The sequence below is a fragment of the Cupressus sempervirens genome, chromosome 10 (assembly GCF_028749045.1).
Source record: "Cupressus sempervirens isolate cs-2001-9-10 chromosome 10, ASM2874904v1, whole genome shotgun sequence".
NCBI classification, from domain to species: domain Eukaryota; kingdom Viridiplantae; phylum Streptophyta; class Pinopsida; order Cupressales; family Cupressaceae; genus Cupressus; species Cupressus sempervirens.
In genome coordinates this window covers 760,735,700-760,754,981 of record NC_143127.1, presented here as the reverse complement: position 1 = coordinate 760,754,981, position 19,282 = coordinate 760,735,700, and positions in this window count along the sequence as shown.

Below are 19,282 nucleotides of genomic sequence, written 5' to 3'. Positions count from 1 at the left end.
AACTATTGTCACTTAGGTTTGCACCCTTGTCCAAAGCCTATGCATGAGGACAACCTAGTGAAACATGGAAACAACCTCCAAGTTGTGGGACTTGAACTGTGAGGTTGAGTCTCCGGAGAAGGCCGACTTCCTCTTACTATCAAGATGCACCTAACTACTCTTCGAGAGGAAAAGGGAGAAGGAGAGCATGAAAGCAAATCTACCTAATCTAATCTAAAGAGGTGATGCACCAAAATAAAGTGTTTAGACCAATCTCTGCCCATATATGCACTATTGAACCAAAATGAAACTAAGGATATTACACATTCAGACTTGCTTTAATCTAATAATCACATGCAGATCAGAAGACTAAGATGAATGACACAAGGAAAGGGATATTCACTTATATTATCATTCATGGATCCAAGGAGATATAGTCATGTAGATTACTGATTTCCACAAAACACCAATAAGAGGCAAAGAGTTCTTGCACTTTCATACCAATGGCTAAAGGGGATAAGGTAGAATATCATTCAGTTTAGAGGCAAAGGGAATTTTTACACTAAAATTGTAGAGCAACATCAGAGAAAAGTTAGAGAAGGATCAACCTTTACAAAATCTACAAAATTTGCTTTTATAGTGTAGGCATAACTAAGATTTTCCCTCTAAAGCTATCCTGAAACCACTGCCATCAAGTCCTGTAGGGAACAATCATGGGGATCTGAAGAAATCTGATCTTGCTATCAAATAATGCCTTGAGAAGATAGAAACAACGCCATTAAGCTATTCTTGCTAGGTAGATAGATTGGATCGGGGCGGTAGAGTGTCCTTCTTCATTCAACATTCACTTCTAGGTGGTTGGGATCGATCATGAAGATCAGATCCATGCAGGAAACCTGACCTCATATCATTTTAGTGCATGAATCAGTAGCGTTAGCAAGTCAAATGAACTTTGCATCCAGAATGGGCCACATGGACCAACGAGCTTATTTCTTTATGCCACCTTGCGGGTCTCCCCGAGTTGACCATGCCCTTCTCTAACTAACTGTGCTAGCTCCTATAACTCTAACTATAATGTTATACTAACCACCAGTGCATCTTAACTGTTAAGGCTTTAACTAGACCTATCGAGACACATGGTGAAAAGGCACTATATCACTAAGGCACTACAGGTGTCGCCAAACCACTTCCTCGCATTTTTTAAACATCTCACATCTTGATAATGTAGGGAAGTGAGGAATCGTAGATCAGCCTGCATCAGACGGTGCTCAGAGATTTGTAGAACAATAATCCAAGTCAGCTAGACTGACCAATGAGATGCTCCCTATCGTACACTGATTCACTTGACAATCCACCACAGAGATGAGCCGTAATGTCATTTTCCATCTGGGTGCTATGTCACTAATGGTGAGGAAAGAAAAATTCTCGATAGTGCCATAGTGCCCTCTGTTGATTTATCTAGGGGACCCACCTGACACACAGTAGAAAGGGGTATTCCTGCATTTTTTAACTTCCTCATATCTTGATAATGTGGGAATGCGGTGATCGTCGATCTGGGAAGATCTGAAGGTGAGGAAAGTTGCAAGCTAGTGAAAGGAAAAGTGAAACACGCTAAGGTTTAATCGTTTAAATTTTTGGTATTTCTCGAACATAAAATAACATTAAACCTGGGGACTAGCCGTTGGGTGAGGTTTGTATTTAAAATTCAAATTTCGTGGGGTACAAAAATAGGTAACAATATATTCATACTTCTTATATATATATATATATATCTTCTTCTTTGGATGTGATACAATACATTACATATATACCAATCCAAATCATAATTCATCAAAGTCAGCTATAGTACAAGTTTCACCAAAATACACAAATTCACCCAATTGTAGGTACTTAGGTTTTGAAGAAAAACTCGATGAGTTTCCAACACTCAACAACCATTGTCAATGCTTGGCATCATCCTGCAGTCAGTAGATGTAGAAGCTCGATTCATGCTAATCACTTCCAAGTAGTTTAAACTTAGTTTGCATAGGTGACTTGGTGAAAAATACAAAACTCAACATGTAAACTGAATCACTTTCTTGACGCTACATAGCTCGATCAACACTATTAATATGAGCTTGGTATAAACTGAATCACTTGGTTGACATTGCATAGTTCGGTCAACACTATCATAGTAAGCTTAGTATAAACTGAATCACTTGGTTGACACTACATAGCTTGATCAACACTGGATTCACATTACTAAAGCTGCAAACTCGATAAACACTAAAAAACTCGGTAAACACTGAAGAACTCAACTTACACAGAAAAACTTGGTAAACACTATGAAGCTAAGTTTACACTGACAATCACCAACTTGGTAGATACTTCTCGGTGTGAACTAAATATTGTTCCTGGAACTCGGTAGCGACTATAGAACTTGGTAGAGCCTGAATTACTTGGTTAACTGATGCAAACGCATCTTGGGTTTGCTTGGTGACTACTCTGGAGTTCATGGGAGGAGGCTCAATAGTTTCTTTGAAGGGTGCTTGGACTGGTACTCAGTCAAGGAAGGACTAGTGCTTGACATGATTTGGGAGCTTAGCATGTTCTATGGAGCTCAGCATGGTCTTGGACCTTGGCATGTTCTATAGAGCTCGACATGGTCTTGGAGCTCGGCATGCTCTAGGAGTTCGACATGTTCTAGGAGCTCGACATGGTCTATGGAGCTTGGCATGGTCTTGGAGCTCAACATGGTTTGGGAGCTTGATAGAGTCTATTGGATCTTAGCCTAGTCTTTGGAGCTTGGCATGGTCTTTGGTTACTCAACATGGTCTTTAGTTACTCGGCATGGCCTTTGGAGGAGCTCAACCTTGCTTAGGAATTTGGTGTCTATTTCAGGCCATATAACTAATTTTCCACAATGAGTTAGAGGATGAAAATTTGAAAGATTGAAGAGGGCCTAGATTTCTACCTACGATTTGAAGAACGAGTTCTAATTCATTTGGAGCTAGGAGATATCACAATTTTTCTAAAACTTTAGTTTTGGGCATTTAATTATTATTGTTGTTGGCTGACTTGTGGCATTTAATTTATGTATTTGTATTTAATTTGTGTTCTGGGTTGACTTGTGGCTTAGATTGGTATAATTATAGGTTGTGGGGAAGTCTTTAGTCATTATTAATCCATCTTGGAGAGGAGTAGTTTAAGAGCGAGTTTTTCCTGAGTTTATGGATAGAGCACCGAATTTGAGGCAATTTACAGTAGGATTGTGATGGAGTTGTGAATGTGTGGATAAAGTGCCAAATGTGAGGTAGTTTACACTTGGATCTTGGATGAAGTTGGAGTAGAGCTAGTAGTTGTAGCTTAGAAAACAAGGAGATTTCTTGGTGGGCTTGCGAGCACAAGTTGAGATCTTCCTTGGGAGTTTCTACCAGAGTATGGATTTGGACTGGCTAGGGTTTGATTTGGATCCTAAGGGATCTTGCAGAACTATTACTTGCTTTGTATTTGGCCATAACTGGGAAGGCCTTATAGCCTGGCACATTGCATGTAATAGTTATATTTTATAAATAAAGAGGTGTGATTTGGTATCAGATCTTGCATTATTGTTTCTTGCTATTGTGTTTCCGCTATGTGGTTGTATAGCAGGGGGCTAGGACATGTCCTTTGGGGATTCTCCTACCTTGCACTACATCATTAACACTATAAACTACAAGATAAGCTTGGTAGCTACTAATCATCTCATTAAGTGTGTGTCGCACTAATAAACAAACTTGAATATAATGTCAACAATCTCCCCCTTTGGCATTAGTGACAAAAACACTTATCAATCAAACTGAATTCTCAAAAAGTTCAAAACAATCTTTAGTCTCCATCCTGTGTCTTCAACTCAGTAACATACTTTGTTTGTGAGATTTTTCAAATTTTCTTTTGTAAGAGATGTTTATCTTAATATCTATACATCTATATGTATAATATTATGATGCTCCCTGATACATATATATTCAACATACTTTACATGTTACATACATATGTCTCATGTCTTTATATTGCATCTTCTCTTCTTATCTTCTCACCCTTTTACATATTCTCCCCCTTTTTGACATAAATTACAAAGGTGTATGCTACATGGTAATGCCAAAATGTGACAAGAAGTTAGAATGTAGCTTTAAAATCAGTGACATTGTCTTGTCCCAATTTTCTTGCAACACCTTGCTTGCATGCAATGCAATCTTAACTTCTATTGATAACTCCATCATGTGATCAGCTATGGAGAAGTCACTATCATGGATGAGAGTTTTGGCATGTGCAATGCATCTATGTTTAGAAGAATCATGGCTTTTATGTCTACAAGTGTGGCCTTATCCTAGCTTCTTCCCTTAGTAATCCTACTTACATATTAGACAAAAATATAATCTTTATGTAAAGAGGAGAACTATAGCTTGGGTCAAGTGACAACTGGTGTGCACTTTCCTTTAGGACTTCATCTATCTTGGAGAGTTTATCTTTGATTTCTTGAGTAAAGATAGATGTATCATATAGTTTACTGAATAGAGAAGTGGCATTGTTGGCAAAGGTCTCCAATGAGTTGAGAATAGTAGATAAGTCTACTTGATATATTGCAATCTTTTGTGCAACTAGCTCCAATACTTTGTTTTCAAATTTCTTCTCTGCTCTTTGCAACAATTTTTCATCCCCATTCAGATCTTCATTAAATTTTTGAACAAATTTTGCTAATTGAGCCAAAATAGGTTGAGAAGTATCAACCTCGGTGCTGAGTGCATTTGCAAGTATGTTCTTTGCATCTTTTAACACTTGATTTTCTCTATTTTTCTCCCCTCTAAGGCTCTTTTTCTTAACTTTCTTCTGTAATAGCTCACCTACTATATACATTTGATCAAGATTTAGTGTAGAGATATCTAATTTATGATAACTATATCCTCATCAAGATCAATGTCCTTTTCTTTATCTTTTCCTTTTCTAGAAACCTTAGTACTCAGTTGAGGCTTGCTCTGAACTATCTTTGTACTAACTACTTGTACATTGGGAATAGTAACAATAGTAGAAATAGAAGGACTAGAAACAAAAGTAGATATTGCACTAATTGTAGAAATACCTAGTTGCTGAGTAACCAAATTTGATGAAGGAAGAAGCATTGACTTCTCAATAGATGAAATATTGATCACTTCAGTCAATGAAGTACTTAGCCAAATAGGTGCAAAGATTGGTTGAGTGCTTGGATTTGTAGTGTTTGTCACAACTAACTTGGTAGAAGCTTTCTCTAAGCTTGATGGCTTTAAAGCTTTTCTTAGCGAGTGAGGAAATGAGGCCATAATTGCTGCTACAATCTTCTCAGCATCAGTTTCCTTGCTGCTTTGAATCCCAGGAAGATTCTTCTCAGTAGCTTTTTGTTCTTGCTCCTCATCATCTTTATTATCATCATTTGTTTCTTCTTCTTAATCATTTTCCTTTTCTTCCTTGTCATATTCATCATCATCTTTATCACTAAAATGAGCAACAAAATCACTCTTCTAATGAAGATTGTAGATATTCTTCCATGTAATAGTGGCAGTCTTCACCACATGTTCAATGTCATTAATCAATATCAAGCAAGTTTTAAATTTCAAAGTGATTTTTTCCTCATTCTTCTTCATGGACTCTTTTACTTCTTTGTCATTAAGACTTGACATGAGTTGCCTCAGAGTCTACTCATATATATCCTTTGCAGTTTTCTTGGCATGTTCCCATCTTGGCTTGATTTTTTCCATCAGTTCATTGGGAATTTTCTATGCAAGTTGATCAAGTGAATATTTCCATTTACCTAGCTTAGACATAATCATGTCTTCAACTTGCTTCTTCTCCTCTATAATTTTGATCTCATATCTTAGTGCTTTAAAATTTTCCATGTCAGCTCTAGAATCAATCTCTTTCAGTTTCTCTTGAAATGTAGGTGGAGGCCGTTTGAGAACAACATCCTTTTCTTCTTCACCCAATTTCAATTTCTTTCTAGATGCCCTTCTAGAGAATACTAAAGTAGATGACTTGGTAGGTCTAGTTATGATAACCTTACCTTTCTTCTTGATTGGCTCTTCTTCTTCTAATTTAGTTTCATCAGCCTTATCTTCTACATCATCTTCTTCCACATCATCTCCTTTACCTTCTGTCAATAGGAGAGTAGAACTAGTTTGTATTAGTTTTGATATCCTTTTCTATCCTTTTTTGACAGCCTGAGGAAGATTTATTTCTAGTTCAATTCTAGCTTTGGCTTCATCATATGTACCAAAATATGTAACCTTGGGATCCACAGGTTCATTCAGCAATGACTTAATGATGTCCTTGGTGTCATCAATGTTAACCTCATAGCCTAGAGGCTTAACCTACACCACTCTAGGTTTGACTACTTGTATGTATACCTTGTCATAGTCTACCATAAAAAAAAATCATCCTTTTAATCTTCTACAAGTTTCTTGTGAATTCTAAATCTATTATTCATCCTTTCTTTGAATGAATCAAAATAATTATCCATGATACTGACATAGTTCTCACCCATCTTTGCTATATACTCACTATTCTGGTATGGTATAAGCACATCTTTTTTCCATACAACTATACCTTTTGAAGGGAAAAACTTTTGCAAAACGAAGAATAAATTGGTTAAAAGTGAACCAAACTTACATAGGTTATTTTTCATGTGTACACTAATATGTTAGCAAGAAACACTAATCTATTTAGAAATCAAAGTATTAACTAACAAAACTAGTATAAACTTTAAGATAGACAAAGTGAGGTCCTCAAATGAGAATATGAGCCATGGGTGGACTCTCTCAATGAGGATGATCACTTGATTTGGAGATATGTCCTTTGATATGGATTTGGGATGTATGCTCAAGCTTCAAAATGCTTCAATGGAGGTGGATTTGGGATTTTTGATGTGGATAATGGATGTAGATGTAAAACTTGTTCTCAAAATGGCATTATAACTTTACTTGATGGGGTTGTGATAAAATAGCTTGGGAGGGGATCCAATTTATAGGCTATGGGCTTGAGGGATGGAGGGGTAAGATGCAAGGATGGTAGGATGGTGAGGGAGGGCTAGGATGCATTCAAAGGGGAGCACATGGATTATGCTTGTTTAGCACCAATCAGAGAGTGACACATGTCACAAGGAGAGTGGGTGGAGGAAAGGGCATGGATGAGTCAAAAAAGGAGGCTCAAGGCCTTAAATGGCCTTCATAATGTCTTGTAAGAGTTTTTAAGAGCATGTAAGAGCATTGAAAGCTTTGTGGTTGGTATATTTTGAGGGAGGAGACTTTGGTTTGGCTTAGGAAAGTCTTAAGCTCACTTAGGGAATGTGACAAGGTTAGGGGGGGGATTAGGCTTAGGTTAGGATTAGATTAAGGATGTTAGAGATGTGCAAGTGGATAGCATTCATGAGGGTGGGTGAGTTAGTGGCTATGCTAGGTTAGTATGGGTCGATGGGGTGGATTAGGCTAAATGGAGGATTTAGGATAGCTTAGGGGTTATTAGATTTGAGGGTTTTCATTTATTAAAGTGATTTTAATAAATGAGGGATTTGGAATTAGATAGGAGAATAGGATTTAATTGATAAATGATGGGTTATTTGATTTATCAATTAGGACTATAGATGATTAATTAAATTAATCAGCTAGGGGATGGAAAAGGATTAATTAAATAAGAATTTAATTAATGATGCCTTTAGAGATAGCTAAATAGGATTACCGAAGTTGTGTGATCAGATTTAGGTGTCTACATTTTGCCCCTCTTTGACATAGTGTTGAGACAACAATATTTCAAAGAAGTTTGAATGGAGACAACACAAGGAAGATGTTTTAGCAACAAGGTTGCCCCAGTCTCGGATAAGAAGAGGAGAGACTGGACTTAGAGATGCCCCCTCAAGAAGGTGGTAGGGAGAGAAGGCGAGGTCTGATAGCTTCTTGAAAAGCACAAGAATCAAGGACGAGCGGGAGGACAAAGAGTGGCTAAGAGAGGAGGGGCTGAATTAGCTCAAACTCTCACTACGAGAGAGTGAAGGAGGAGAGCACTCTAAAAAGGAATCCATGATAGGTAGAAGGATGAGGGGATTATAAAGTTTATGCAACAGGATTTCAAAGAGTCAGATTGGTGGAAGATGGGTTTCAGAGATCCCTAGGATGAGGATTGTGGATCTCAAAAGATGAGGCTTGGTGGATTGATTGGATTGGTGGATCCCTAAGACTAGGATTGTGGATCCCTAAAGCTAAGAGTGATGATTGATTCAAAGTGATATTGATGCACAAGCTGGGGTAGGAAAGACAGATGCTGGATATGGATGGGGGATAATGGAGATGAAGGGAATCCATTGAAGCTTTTTGAGCAGAGGGATACTTCAAAGAGAAGTACCACAATGTAGTTGAGCACTAGATTTGCTATAGGACTGTTGGTTAATGGCCAAGGTTACCAAGAACATCAAGGTTGTGTCACCAACCGTCCAGAGAACTGACAAACTGGCTCAAAACAAGCATGCAAGGATTGCCCTAGCATCGCACATGAATTTGGGAAGAGTCAGAGTGGGAACAATACTGGGGAACCCACAAGCAGAAAGAAAAGATGAAAGACTTGATCAAGACCTTGCTCTCAAGTTGCCCCATTCGTAGCACACCATGATATAAAAGATCATGGTGACCATCAAGAGGGAACAACCCAAATCACTTGGAAGAGATATGTTAAGAATCATGCTTGAAATCCTGAAAAGAAAATAAATCGAAAGAAAATGTAATTCCATAAAAAGGAACCTTTTGCCAAAGAGATCGGTAGGACTAGAGACTGACAGACCAAGATTAGATGAGAGGAAGGATGCATCTTGTAAGGATCTATCAGTAATATCAATGACTAGGATGAGCTAGGCAAGTAGAACTCTTTAGGACAACATTTTGATGACAAGGGATCTCATACAAGGATTCGCTAAAGCACTTAACCAAGAGAACTGCAAGTTACGATCAAGCATGAACTGACATGAAGAGATGAGAGGTATACAATGGGACAAAGATAAGGACCAATGGGCAAGGAATAGATAGCTGATAGGTCAAAGGATGTACAAGGGATTACTAGACAAAAGTGCAGCATGATAGGATAGCAACAGGAAAGATAAAGATGAAGAGATAGTGGATGAAAGGTTTGGGATGAGAAGATAGTGGATGAAAAGATCAAAAGGAGAAGATGGTTTGTGAAAAGCTTAAGATAGTAGGAGTGAAAAGCTCAGGATGAGGAGATAGACGATGAAAAGCTCAGGATGAGAGGATAGTGAATGAAAAGCTTAGGATGAGAGGATAGTGAATAGAGGCTTAGGATGAGGGATTGTTGAGGAATAGATACCAATGACAAGGGATGTACTAGGTGATGGAAAGATGGAGGTAATGCTAGGAGATGCAAGGATAGATAAAAAAGGGAACAGTGGATAGAGGGATGCAAAAAGATGAGGATTGATGGAAAGATGGACACAACATGGTCTCCAAGGAATAGAGTGCCCCCAGTTATAATATGCTATTCAAGAGGATTTTTTATGAGGGATGCAGTAGGATTGAATATTGGTCAACAAGAGGATGAGGGAGATAGATGGAAGCTAGGATGTGAAAGGTTAAAGAGGTAGAGGATAAGGAGGATGGTGGGTGAGGCCAATGGAGGGATTGGATGGATGAAAGAATGGGTAGATAAAGGATAGGTGGATACAAACTCTGATGGAAAATGGATGTCAAAGGGATGACCAAAAGCATGTATCTAGTGGTGGACGTTATTTCATTCAAGATCCAAAGGAGGATAGTGAGTGAAATGGATAGGATGTGGTTGGAATGGTGGGATGAGATGGGTATAGTGGGTGATGGAACATGCTCCCAAGGGTACAGAGCATTTGGATGGATGGATTACGCATGACGCTTGTTTGCCAAGTTTTCACCATGGTACTTGTCCAAGGCACCTGAATTGCCAAGTTTTCACCATTGGACGATTTTTTGGTTTTTTTGTTTTTTGTTTTATTTTCTTATTTTTTTTTATTTTTGATTTTTTGATGCACTTTTACTCATAGATGTTGGTAGGATGGATGAAAAAGGATTGGATTGAACAAGTGGAATGGTCGGTGGGAGTTTGGCAGATAATGGATGCGAAGACATAAGACTTGTGGGTAAATGGATGAGGAAGATGGAAAGATCATCATTGGCACACACCCTGAGAGGTGATAAAGTAGTGGGAAAGATGGTATTGAGCGAGGTTGAGGAGAAAATGGAGGAAGAGAAAGATAAGGACTACAAGTAAAGTTGGAATATGGAGGATGGGAAAATTAGGATAAGAAGCATATGGGCTAAAAGTGGATTTGGGGGATAAAGGATGCATATATGGGGATTTGGATAAAGGATGGATGGATGAGGCTTTTTGAGTAGCATGAATGGATGCCGATTGAGATTTTTCTTTGAGATGCATTGCTTTTATTAGCATCTTGGGTATCCACATGATTTTTAACTTTTGTAGCTTGGGCCTTTATGGCCTCTTGACTTTTTCTTTGATTTGGATCAAATGTTTCTCTTTTTGAACATGTATTTTAGAAGGGACATGTCGAGACTTGGATTTTTGTGGATTTTTGGATTTATGCTTTTTTATTTTGGCATCCAATATGCTTCTATTAGCCATGGGATGAGAACAAGAGCATGGATGAGATGGAGGGATTGTGGATGGAAAAATAGAGGTTGAAGGTTGGAAGGGATTCAAGGGTGAGTGCCTTTGATGATCTAGCTGGTGGATTTGAGGGGATGGAAGGATAGATTGGAACATGGGATATGGATGAATATAATTGCTCAAAATGGATGGAGGGAATGAAGGATATGGGCCCAAAATAGAGGGAAATGGGGAAGGTGTAGGTCCCAAGATAGATGGAGGGGATAAAGGATTCATATTAGGTATATAAGGACCCAAAATGGATGGAAAGGGTGTGGGATTTGGATAAGGGGTATATGGACCCAAAATGGAGGGTTGGAGATAAGGAGTAGGATAAGGGCCCAAAATAGATGCGAAATAAGATGGATGGGAACTTTGGGGTGGAGATGGAAGGACTTGGGACCATGTAGGAATAGAGGGGATACCAATATCTAGAGATAAACTTTTATTTCTTTCTTCAATATGATGTTCATTATTTGGAACACAAGATGTGAGTCCATTATTAGCTAAAGGAGTTAAAGCTTCATATATGATAGTTAGTTCTTTTTTGATGGATCTATCATTATGGATTATGGGAGATGTATGATCATGGAGCGAAGGGGATGGTAGGAGAGGATCTTGATAGGGATGGGTTGATGGAAATGGATTTTGAGATGGAGTAGGTATGATGGTAGGATTCAGAGATGGAGGAGATGGTAAAAGTGGATCATGTAGGGAAATAAGTGGGATGGCGGGATCTTCTGTTGTGTTAGGGGATATTTCAACATGCTTTTGGACAAGATTTTGACAGGAATGGATGGAAGTGGATGGTATGATAGGAGAAGTATGGATGGTCTCTTTAAGTGAGGTAGGTGGATGGGCAGGAGTTTCTTCAATGGGGATGAGCTGATGGGGGAGGGACTCATTAGGTTCATTATATGGGATTTGGATAATGCTAGGAGGAGGAGATGTGGATGGGAGTTGGAGGGATTCAATGGATGGGAGGTAGGAGATGGAGGGGGTTTGATAAGTGGGGTGGATGCGATAGGGATGGTAGCGATAGGACGATGTAAGAGGAGTGATGGGTGTGGGAGAGGGAGTTGCTTTGGGCTTCCTTGTAAAATTCCTTGGAGAAAAGTGTGTTGGATTAGGAGGAGTAAGGGGATGGAGGTGATGTGTTGTATGACTAGGATTTTGGAGGATTTGGAAGAGATTGGGATGGTGGATTTGGACTAGGGATGTAGCTACTAGAATTGTTCTAGAGTGGTGGAAGCTGGGAGATGAAGGTAGAGGAAGATGGAGGTATGACTGATGTATAAGAGGAATATGTGGGCACAATATAAGGAGGAGGTAAGGATGAGGATAATAATGGATTTCCCTTGTCAAAGGCATGGTAAGGAGTACTAGTAGGTATGTTTGGAGGAAGGATGGAGCAGTTTGGAAGAATGTTTGGATTTTGGGGGATGGTTGGAGGAAGATCTCTAAGGCTTTCAATATATCCGTCATAGTCGACAAGATCATCATCATCATTGGAATAGGATGGAGTGGAAGAAAGGACAATGCGACCAAACTCATCATGATAGGGTTGGAATTTCATGTTTTGATGATGAGTTGGATGGGGATGGGGTCTTGCATATGGATGAACACGGAAGCTCATGGTTGGGTTTGGATTAAGCATAGATTTTGGATTGGTTGATGAAAGATTTCCTAGGGAGAGTCAAAGCTATATGACAAACCTAAGGAATATTGGGTTGGGGATTCTAACTTCAAAGATATGTTGCCAAAGCATGAAAGGTCTGCTTTCCTATGTGCAAGCTTGGTGGTGATTGTGTCAACTTAAGGATAGATTGATGATCCCTTAGGAAAAACATGAGATTGACTACTTGTGGATCCCAAACTTTAGCTTAAGGTGATGAGGGATGACAAGTGACAAGGCTAGATTATGCTAGAAAAAGCTCTATCAAAGGGATAACCTTGGGGAGATTGAGGGATTTGGATAGATTGATTGGATAGAAAACTCTGGTAGAGTAACAAAAATTCCTTAAAGGCTTGGGTGATTTTGGATTGGGTTGCTAGTTGGTTGGGGGGATTATTTGGAGAAACTTTGGATTTGGGATTGTTCTAAAGCAAAGAACTAGATAGATTTGGTTGCGGCGGGGGAGCTTGGATGATTTTCTGATGAGGCAGTGACTATGCTAAGTATGCCTTGAGCTGGGAGATTTCTGCTTTTCTGGGATTTTGACCAAAGTTAGCAAACATTCATTCAAAAGCTATGAATAAACAAGCAAACAAAAGTTTGGAGCAAGCACGTCCAACACACCAACATCCTAGGAAGCTTTCTACAAGGATGAAATTTGGTTTAGCTAGGGTGTCCTCGATATACGCAAGGTACATAAGGCCCAAATTCGTAAATGAAACCAAAAAGATGTCACACAGCCGAGAGGAGCAGTAACCCACTTCTCCTCTTTCACTTCTTAAGGGTATAAAGTTCCTTGAGGCTTAGCCCGAGTGACAAAATCTTGATCCCAAGAGAGGTGTCTTTGGATTCACCTCTTGATCTTTATACTCTGTCGAAACGTTGGAGTTGAGGTCATCCCAAGGGGTGATCAAATCCCCAAGTAGGCCTCCTAAAACTAAAAATAAGGTTTTGGATCCTAGTCTTATGCACCCAAGATGGCCCGCAGAGGCGACAAGGGGAGAGAAGATTCAGATGAGCTTGGGCTAGAAAGTAGAGTTTTTTCACTAACTGATTCTTAGATTGTCTAATCTATTGAAAACACAAGTGATTAAGATATAGATGTTCAATTTCAACTTGAAAATGTCATCAACATAATAGAAATCAAAAGATTTTCAACATAAGAAATGTGAGCGTTGTTGAAGTGTGTCAAAACCATGCAATGTTCATTGATTGTTGGGCATTCAAGATTGAGTGAATTTGTTTTAAAACCCAAAGTTGAAGTGTGAGGTATAGCAATGATTAATTAATTCTTTGCATTCAAGATTGTGTTTTTTTGTTTTAAGCATGCATTCCAATGAAAATTTGATTTTAATCCATGGCATTCAAGAGTGATTTGAGCGACATTCATTCAATGAAAGATGTGTTTAAACATGCAAGTTCATTCTAAGAAAAACTTGCAAAAAACATGATTAGGTTAGTAAGATGCTCCAACCTGCAATGCTACAAAAAAGCAATTTGATTAGTCACCCAAAATCTTCCAAAATGAAAGCTTAACTATGGAAATTTTTTTTAAAACTTTTTTTGTTATTTTTGATATGCGTAAAAATGCTTAGAATGGTCCATATCCTACTATATCATTAAAAGTCAAATTTTGATTTATACTTTTTTTTTTTTGGGTTTAAATATGATTATGATTATGATGTGATAATGAGCATAAAAATATGATGATAAACCTACAGAAAACCAGTTAGCATGAAACCTACAATGAAAAACTATCAAAATTTTGAGAAAAACAAATCTCACAGCGAACCCGCAGCTTAAGAACGCGTTCCCGTAGGTGCAGGAATGCGAGAACTGTCAAGGGGAACATGAAAAAGTTGAAGTTGAGTTTTGGTTTGAAAGGCAAGGCGATCCCACCAGTTAATGAAAAGATCCTGCAGGTTAATGTAGCGATCTCGCGGTCGTGAGAATGCAGAAATAGTCAGTGGGGATGCGGGACAAAAAATTGGTGAATAAAAATTGAGGCCGCAAGTTAAAAAGTTGCAGAGCGATCCCACAAAATAGCGATCCTGCAGGTTCTTGGGAGAGCGTTCCCACAGAGATATAGGTCAGTGGATTTGTGTTCCCGTAGAGAAACATTTGGCGGGGATGCAAATTTTTTTTTTTGAAAATGTGGTAGAAATTGGTTGGGGATGAACAGCGAACTCGCAGTCGCGGGCTCACGTTCCCGCCAACAAATAGCAGCATTCCCGTGTCGTGGGATCGTGTTCTTGGGGTCACAGGGATGCAAAAAGTTTTGTGTTTTTGACCATTTGCTGGGTGAAAATCGAGGACAAGGTTGGGAGTGTGTTCTTGCGGTGATCAATAGTACCCTGCAAGCAAAAACCACAAGACAAAGACACAAAATTTAAAGCACAAAAGGTTAGTTTCCCATGGTTAATAAAAATATGAAAAAGTATGTGAAACTAACAAAATAGAGATTAAAATGACCCTTGCGGGGTCCCACCAGGCGTGCCAAAATGTTTACACTAATATGTTAGCAAGAAACACTAATCTATTTAGAAATCAAAGCATTAACTAACAAAACTAGTATAAACTTTAAGATAGACAAAGTGAGGTCCTCAAATAAGAATATGAGCCATGGATGGGCTCTCTCAATGAGGATGATCACTTGATTTGGAGATATGTCCTTTGATATGGATTTGGGATGTATGCTCAAGCTTCAAAATTCTTCGATGGAGGTGGATTTGGGATTTTTGATGTGGATAATGGATGTAGATGTAAAACTTGTTCTCAAAATGGAATTATAACTTTACTTGATGAGGTTTTGATAAAATGGCTTGGGAGGGGATCCAATTTATAGGCTAAGGGCTTGAGGGATGGAGGGGTAAGATGCAAGGATGACAAGATGGTGAGGGAGGGCTAGGATGCACTCAAAGGGGAGCACATAGATTGTGCTTGTTTAGCACCAATCAGAGAGTGACACATGTCATAGGGAGAGTGGGTGGAGGAAAGGGCACAGATGAGTCAACAAAGGAGGCTCAAGGCCTTAAATGACCCTCATAATGGCTTGTAAGAGCTTTTAAGAGCATGTAAGAGCATTGAAGGCTTTGTGGTTGGGATATTTTGAGGGAGGAGACTTTGGTTTGGCTTAGGAAAGTCTTAAGCTCACTTAGGGAATGTGACAAGGTTAGGGGGGGATTACGCTTGGGTTAGGATTAGATTAAGGATGTTAGAGATGTGCAAGTGGATGGCATTCATGAGGGTGGGTGAGTTAGTGGCTAAGCTAGGTTAGTATGGGTGGATGGGGTGGATTAGGCTAAATGGAAGATTTAGGATAGCTTAGGGGTTATTAGATTTGAGGGTTTTTATTTATTAAAGTGATTTTAATAAATGAGGGATTTGGAATTAGATAGGAGAATAGGATTTAATTAATAAATGATGGGTTATTTGATTTATCAATTAGGACTATAGATGATTAATTAAATTAATCAGCTAGGGGATGGAAAATGATTAATTAAATAAGAATTTAATTAATGATGCCTTTAGAGATAGCTAAATAGGATTACCGAAGCAGTGTAATAAGATTTAGGTGTTTACACTTCAAAGTTTTGATGTTCTCCATGTTCTTGCTGAATTGGTTCAACATTAGCTTGGAAAGGTTGAAGGACATGTTGTTCTTTACCACCTTGAAAGCCAGATCAACTGCCTCACATGATATATTGTTGAGATGATAGGAGCTTGTGAGGCCTCGCCCCGATGCTTTGTAGACTTAGTTGTTACTTTATCATTTTGATACTCACGACTCGAGATGTGGAGACATTATCTGATGCTTAGAACATATTATATTATTTCATGTTGTGTGATGTTATTTTTAGATATTTGATGTTTTTCATTTAATGTTTTATGTATATGTATGTCGACAAAATTAGTAAATGTAGGATTGATACTTTGATTTAATGGATTTTAAATGGTTAAGAATTAAGTAGGGTGAAAGAAACCCTGATTGATGTATGGTTCAATTTATGTGAATTTTTGACACACACACACACACACACACACACACACACATATGTACATGTGATTTTATGGGGCTACTGATGTGTGTAATGAGTGTGTAGGATATTTAGCCGAGAAACCCGACAGAGGAACATAACTAATCCCTATGTGCTCATTATGGAAACCTTGTTTTTCATAATTCAAGTATTTTAATTGTGAGATGTATGTGTGTATTTTTCCTGTGATCAGTGAATGTTAATGTTCGTAACTATGTTCTTTTAGTGTCGCTTGACACTCGTGAATTATTTGTGCTCTTTAGCATGCTAGTTAGGGTTAGTTGTGTAACCCATGGACCTAAGTCGGTTTAAGTTAGTATCTTTTGCTAGTTTGGTTCTTAATCGAGTTTAGTCATCCTTAATCCAGATTAGTGCTTAATCTGCATTTTAGAGTCGTTAGTTGGTCGTAATTATTTTCCTAACTTTTGTTTCTTTAAAATATTTATACCCAAAGGGTATGGGTATGGGTTGGGGGTCTTTTCCAACCCCTAAGCCCCTTTTATTGACTTTTGAGATCACTCAAAAAGTCTTTTTTTGCCTTTGTGCGAAAATTGACTATGGCTACCATGAGTTTCATCACCTCACCTCCACTTAGTGATTAACCATAGTGTGGGTTAAGTTAGGAGTTTCTAGAATTGTAAGTGGGTGGAAGAAGTTATTGATCCTTTTGGTGGTTGAGTTTGAGGCTTATTTAGAGGCCCTTCTTGGAGTAGTTTAGGTTGTTACCCAATCTCTACATTTAGAGAGGAGTCTTGGAAGATTGAAGCAAGGAAGGGAAAAGCTCTACTCAAACTTGTTCTTTTGCAATTACCTCTTTGTGCAGGTAGGAATTCTCATCTCCCTTTTTTAGATTTTCATGTTTGTTTCATGCTTATGCTACCTTTTTGTTGTTTGAATGTTTGCATGTTTGTGGGTATGTTGGGCAGATTTGAAAACCATGTTTTTGAATGATTTCTTTTCATGTTTCTATTTGAATTTCAAAGTTTTCTTGTATGGGTGTTTTGTCATTACTCACCCTTGGAGAGGGCAAAAGTGGCCAATTTTGGGAAAGGTCCTTTTAGTTGGACTCCAATAGTGGAGAGTCTCTTCTCAGGACAAGAAGAGGGCGAGAGGGTACGGTGTTATGGGCCCCTACCTGTTAGCACAAACCACGTATGAGTTTTGGCATGTAAGAATGGAAGAACAAAAGTTCTTGATTTATAGCCCCGATTGGGCACCTGGTTTGGTGTTGTGTCTGACGTCTCCTGTTGGAAAAATCGACCTTTCCCTAGTTTTGATTCATTGTGAAAACCTTGTATGAATATGCATGTTTGATTTGTTTTTTGGTCATGCTTTTTGTCACTTGATCAGATTCTGTTTCCTCCTCAGTTCGTAGAAATGTGTTGCAGAATTTGATATGGAACCCTTGATGAGGGTCGTGAAGGAAATTTAATTTAAGTGTTGTAATTTACGATTGAAATCTTATGTAATTTGTATCTCAAAACCTTGTTGTAATGGCAATGATGCTGGGTTTTCTTCCTAGTTCTTTCTCGACTGAGCCTTTGAATCAGGTTTGCCAATAAAATTGGTGTTGGAGTATAATTGGTTATCATGTGATTTAATCGTAAATTTAATTTAGATGAATGTACATAAAAAATAGGATGGAAATGATGTTGATTCAATCAGGCAAATTTCAAGTTTTCTTATATGTTGAAAATGAAAATTATGATCATGAATGTAGATTCGGTTTTCATGATTATTAGAATCAAACAATTATTGCATTATTGAATAAAACAGATAATTCAAATCCTTGGTATATTAAGTTTGTAATAAGTCCTTATAGATTTTCTCTAAAAAGAAAAATTTAATCCCCTCTTGGTAAATATATCAACTTAAAAAATCTATACTTAGAAAAATATGATAAAAAAAATGCACTCCCAAGAGAAAATTACTCACTAGAATTTGTATGGGAGACCAATTTAATTTGAAATGGACAACAAAGAATATTCTTTAAATTATCCTTTTTATTTAAATTTTAAAATAAAACAAAATAGAGGACAACATAGATATACATGATAAATTAACAAAGAAAATTCAAAAAAAAAAAATAAATAAATAAAAAAATATATATATATATATAACATCATATAGCTAAATATCCAAACTTACCTATAAAACTTTATTTCATCAATGCATTACCTTCTCTCCTTGCACGTCAGTTCCCATGATGCTTTTAAATAAGTTTTGTTTTAAAAAGTTTATTGCAAAGTTATTTTGTCATCATTATGATGACGCCATCCTTTTCTTGTCCTTACCATTTCGCTGACTTTGGAAGGAGGAGATTTGATAGAGGTTTAATTATCTTATTCCCCATCTTGTAACTTGGTCTGCGCCTTGTATAGACCAGAGCCTACATGACATGCTGCCCATGCAAGGACAGGGCCCGACCTGCCATGCGCAGGCCTTGGGCAGCGCATGAGCAGGCCTAGGGGGTGTAGGGGGGGTTAGAGTAGGGTTAGGTTATTATATAGGTTAGTTTAATATTTAAGTTTTTAAATTGTAGTTTAGTATGTTTAAAATAAGTTAGGGTTAGATGTTAGTTAAGATTAAGTTAAGTTAGTTAGTTTTATTATTTAATATAGTTTTATTTTATTTATTTATTTTGTCAATGCAATTTGGTTAGTTTAATACGTGTTTTGTTATTTGTTAATAAATTTAGCTATTTTTTAAAATATTAATGTTAATTCATTTTTTAGTATTATTTAATTTTTTTAATTTAAAGATTAGATTACGTTAGATGTAGTTAGTTTAGTTTTAAAATTAATTTAGTTGTTTAATTAACTTAGAAAATTAAAATTTAATGATTAGTTAAAGTTTAGATAGTTTAATTTTCAAGTATTAATTAGTTTTATTGATAAAGGCTAATTGG